Raw genomic sequence first — 5,642 nt, 5'->3', positions numbered from 1 at the left:
GATCGTCTTCTGTCTGCTTATTACAGAAGCTTGTTTGCAAGCTGGTGAGTTGTTGCTCCGTAGGACTAGAGCTACCAAAGGTCATTTCAGTGTGAGAGACCATCACTTGGTCTTCACAGTGCCTTCTGCCTCTAACAGGCATTTCTTATTACAGTAGAAAACACTGTGTCACTTTAAAACTCAGCCAGTGTCAGGAAGCCTGGGACTTCATAAATTATATCTAAAACTCATAAGCTATACATTGGGATGAAGCTCTTTGAACTGAACCAAAGACTTAAAAATTAGAATTGTAAATTGAGAATGGAAAGAGAAGCCTGTAATTTCACAGAGCAACTGAATACGTCTCTGCCTGTCTCTAAGGGTTGTACCCACACACACCTCTACCACGTACACAAAAGACTGTAGGCTGTAGAAACGTCTTTGCATTGTGTTGTCAATGTAAAATGGACTCTGCTAGCAAAATCTGGTTCACAGCCAGGATTTCTAATCAAAGAAACAAAGCTTAGCATGATTTGTCATTGGCACCTATCAGTTGAGCCTTCTCAGTGTGGATTATGGCAGTCGCTGCACCTGAATAGAAGTTAAAGCGTGCTCTCACCTAAGCTTGGATTGTTACAGTAGAAAGCACACAAATGTTTCGAGTTTCCCAACTGTACTTGCTAGGACCAGGTTGCTTATTTTGAGATTAGAAGAACAGACGCATAGAAGGCAGTGTCCTGGAGAAGGTCTTACCATTGTTGTGAGGGTTGGGTCACCATATCTGTGAATCCGCCCCTTTTGCAGTGTGTTGTCAACAGTCCATACTCTTTATGACGTCAAGAACTCAGGGAGCAGGCAGGGTCCCTTCATTGCAAAGATGACTCAGTGTGTATTGATGAAGCAAGGAAAGCTAGCCACTTGCACACTTAACCCAGTATTGTGATCTGCCCTCTAACACGCGCAGCATAATAATTGCCACGTGTTAAGTTCTGTTGTATGAATTTACTGAAACTATGTCTTAAGTAACATCGCGGGTGGGTCTGGGAGGCTGTTTTCGTACTTCGAAACCTGTGAGACTAAAGGAGTTCCAGTACAGGTGATTAGGGACAACACAAATACACTGATGCCCACGAACTGCAGCCCACATTGTTTGGGAGAGCAAAGGCTTCGTTTATGTCTCAGTAATCATAGTTTGTACAAATGTATGAAACTGACTGTACATAATAAGACCAGTAACAATAGACTGTCAAGACAAAGGTTAAAAAGTCAAAACAAGAAATAATGACCATAGTGAGGGAAAGATAAGCTCATTTGTCCGTCACAAAAGTGAGATTTAAATACGGGGGGGGGGGGGGGAAGGGAGGCCAGGGAAAAAGAAAAACCACTTCAAAAAGCCATAGAAAACTTTCAGAAGTGAAGACCACAGTTTGACACCAAACTTAACGGAAGGTCTAAGGCCAGCAAAACCTTGTGAACTAAGGTGTGGGGAACTTGACTGTGATTTGTTCCAGTTCAAAAAAACTTTCTTCTACATTTTACATTGGTGGGGTTTGTTTGTGTTTTTGTTGCGGGGGTGGGGGTAGTGGCAAAGGCTAGAGAATTCAACGGTTAGCAGTGTTTGCTGCCCTTACAGAGGATCCAGATTTGATTTCAAGCACCCACATGCCGACCACAGCCATCCGAGGACCTGATAGGCTTTTCTGGCCTCCAGGTACCAGGCAGACGTGAGAATAGCTTCAAAAGTTGGCAAGAAATCAATGAAACCCAAGAAGGTAGTTTCTTAGGGTTTCCATTGCTGTGAAGAAACATGACGGCCAAGTTGATTTTTGGCTTTCCAGACAGGCTTTGGTTTTCCATACAGACTTTCTCTGTGTATCCTTGGCTGTCCTGGACTTGCTTCATAGATTGGGCCAGCCTTGAGCTCACAGAGATGCACCTGCCTCCCCGAGTGCTGGGATTATAGGTGTGCACCACTGTGCCCACCTTATACATATTTTTAAAAGATTTGTTTATGTATTTTATTGCTCTATCTGCATGTACACCTGCGTGCCAGAAGAGGGCATAAGATCACATTATAAATGGCTGTGAGCCACCGTGTGGTTGCTGGGAGTTGACTCAGGACCTCTGAAAGAGCCAGCTCCCCAAGGTAACTCTTATAAAAGGAAAACATTTCATTGGGGCTGGCTTACAGTTTCAGAGGTTCAGCCCATTATCATCATGGCGGGGAGCATGGCAGTGTGTAGGTAGACATGGTGCTGGGTAAGTAACTGAAAGTTCTGTATCTTGTTCCTGCAGGGAACGGAAGGAGACTGTTTTCTGCACTGAGCAGAGCTTAAACACAAGAGACCTCAAAGCTACATACTTCTTCCAATAAGGCCACACCTATCCCAAGCAAGCCATACCTCCTAATAGTGCCACTTCCCACGTTCCAAGCAGTCAAACACGTATCTATGGAGACCATACCTATTCAAATCACCACATTTCACTCCCTGTCCCCTATACGGTTGTAGCCATAATATAATGCTAAATGCATTTACTCCAGCTTGAAAAGTCCCCCTCGTCTAGTCTCAACAGTGTTTAAAACTTCAGTCTCCTCTAAGATTCAAGCAATCTTTGTTTTTTTTTTTTTGTTTTTGTTTTTTTGAGACAAAGTTTCTCTGTGTAGCCTTGGATGTCCTGGACTCACTTTGTAGACCAGGCTGGCCTCGAACTCAGAGATCCACCTACCTCTGCCTCCCAAGTGCTGGGATTACAGGTGTGCACCACCATGCCCAGCTCATGCAGTCTTTTTTAATGCAATCTCTTAACTATTAAAATAACAAACAAACAAAAAAAAACACCACCATGCCCAGCTCATGCAGTCTTTTTTAATGCAATCTCTTAACTATTAAAAAAACAAACAAACAAAAAAACACCACCATGCCCAGCTCATGCAATCTTTTTTAATGCAATCTCTTAACTATTAAACAAACAAACAAACAAACAAAAAACCCAGAATATTTCCAATATATAATAGCATAGGGTCTACATTGTCATCCCATAATGAAGTAAAGGCAGGATAGTCAGAAATTACTGATCCAAAACCCATCAGGGCAAACTCCAAACTCTGCATCTCCGTGTCTGATGCTCTTTAGATCTCCAACTCCTTTTAGCTCTGTTGACTGCAACACACTTCTTTCTCATGGGCTGGTTCCACTCCCTGCTAACAGCTTCTCTCTGCAGGTCTCCTGTGGCTCTGGCATCTCTAACCTCTTGGGATCTCCAAGGCAATCCAGCCTTCACCTTCACAGCTTCACACAGAGCCCTCTCTGGGCCTCCATGTCGGGACATCCCTGCCAAACACCTGACCTTAGCAGCTTTCCTTAGTCACAGAGATTTTACAGCCCTTTTCTTCTATCCTTGGTTCTAAACACAGAACCACATGGCCAAAGGTGCCAAGTTCTGCTGCTTGCTGGGGCTGGAGCATGTTCATTATTCAATTACACCCTCTCAGCTTTCAGTTTTCAATAATTTTCTTCACTGCCTAAGCTTGGCTATCCTGGAACTTGCGCTGTAGACGAGGCTGGCATTGAACTCAGATCTGCTTGCTTCTGTCTCCTGAATGTTGGGATTGAAGGCCCCATACCACTTCCTGGACCTAAGCTTTTCTTTAATTGTTTTCCACAAGATGGAAGCTTAGCTGGGGAGGATCTTGCCCCAAGGTCACCACTGCCTTAATTCCTTTTAATATCTTTAATTTGTTTCTCCTCAAACACATGATTTAGCTTCATTCCACTTCCTGGTACACGTTTAATCCTTGAGCCGTATATTTTGTGTTTTTCCTAGCTCAGCTTGGTTCATTTCATCAGAATATTCTTCAGAGTGAACCACAGGACAGAGTCTATGCTAGGCTGTTTTGAGATTTCCTTTGCTAATACAATTAATCTCCTCACCTTCCCCTCAGGCAGACAGTGGTAAAAAGCAGCCACATTCTTCACCAAAATATTACAAGAACAATCTCTAGACCACATACTAATATTCTCCTCCTAAACTTCTTGATCTAGGCTCCTACAGTTCAAATCATCCTTGGCACATTATCTTCCATTTTTCTATTAGGATGGTCCAATAAGGCCACACATCCCATGGGCCAAGCATTCAAACACATGTGTCTATGGGGGCCATACCTATTTAAACCACCACCAGTAGATTAATAAAATCCCTTGTGCTTAATTTAACATTGTCAAAATTACTGATGGGTTTCAGTACTTCACAGGGAGAAAGAAGATATTTTATATGTAAGTGATTCAGAAGACTTTCTTCTTGTAACATTAAAACAGTTTAAACTTGTACAGCTCAATGACACTTGTGAAAGTATGCTATGAATGCATCCTTAACATATGAGGTCATGTAATATTGTCAAGTTCATGTCAACCACCGAAGAGAAGGAAGATCTGTCCCATACCTTTAATCCCAGCATACAGGAGGCCAAGGTAGATAGATCTCTGTGAGTTCAAGGCCAGCCTGGTCTACATAAGCAAGCTCCAGGACAGCCAGAGATACATAGAGACCTCCATATCAAAAACAACAAAAGGAAGACATGAGGCCTGTGACAGGTACTTTTTCTATTTAAAAAAAAAAAATGATATTCAGTTATCTGATTAAATTACACCCTGAGGAAGAGATTCATGAAATTCAGTACCTCAGCGCAGTGGCTGCCTTCAGGGGGATTTTTATGCTGAGCCATGTGGGTAAAAATTTCTGATAAGTGCAAACAGATAATTCCAAGATCTGGTTAGGGGTTAGGACAAGGGTTCCTTTAGGACCTGCCTACTCACACAGTTCTGGCATGCCACAATGGTAGTGGCCAAGTTTCTTATTATCTGGCTAAAATCACCACTGCTGAGACCAAGGACTGTCTGGAAGAGTCCTGTGGAAAGCGAAAGTCACCATCAGCTATATGCTTGCTTCCTTAAAAAGTACATTTAAGGATGAAGACTTCAGCTTGGAAATGCAATCACATGAAGACGTCACTGCTTTGCCCTTGGTTTCCTTCTTTGTCCAGGGTGTGCTGTTGTAAGTCAGCATTACTGCTCAACAAGATGAGTTTGTAACTAATCCGTCCTCCTAGCAAAGCTACCCAAAGTCTCCCAGCACCCAATCTCTCTAAAATCATTTTTATATTTACTTGTGTGTGTATGGGCATTTGCAGGTGTGGGCACACACCTGTGCAGGTGTACATTCACATGCGGCAGGCACGTGTGGAGACCAGAAGTTGACATTGAGTTTCTTGTCTTCCTTGGTCACTCTCCACCTTAGATAATGAGACAGTGAGACAGGCTCTCACTCTAACCCACAGCTCCTGATTTAGCTGCAGCTAGCCAGGTTCCCTGGATATTCCCTGCTTCTTCGCAAGTGTAAGCTAAGCTACACACACAAACACACACACACACACAGAGAGAGAGAGAGAGAGAGAGAGAGAGAGAGAGAGAAACTACGATGTCTGTCTACTATTTACATGGGTGTTGAGGGTCTAAGCTCTGATCCTGGTACTTGCATGGCAAATGTCTTACCCACTGCGGCATCATGTCATCTCATGCAAATTATCATCTTTGTGCCTAAACAGATTATTATTTAAAGACAAGAGGTAGTTTCCTGTTGGACTTAATGTGAGATTCAAGTAATTA

This window comes from Acomys russatus, chromosome 21, assembly GCF_903995435.1.
Source record: "Acomys russatus chromosome 21, mAcoRus1.1, whole genome shotgun sequence".
In the NCBI taxonomy this organism is placed as follows: domain Eukaryota; kingdom Metazoa; phylum Chordata; class Mammalia; order Rodentia; family Muridae; genus Acomys; species Acomys russatus.
The sequence above is the reverse complement of the archived record's forward strand: the minus strand, read 5'-3'. Positions refer to the sequence as shown.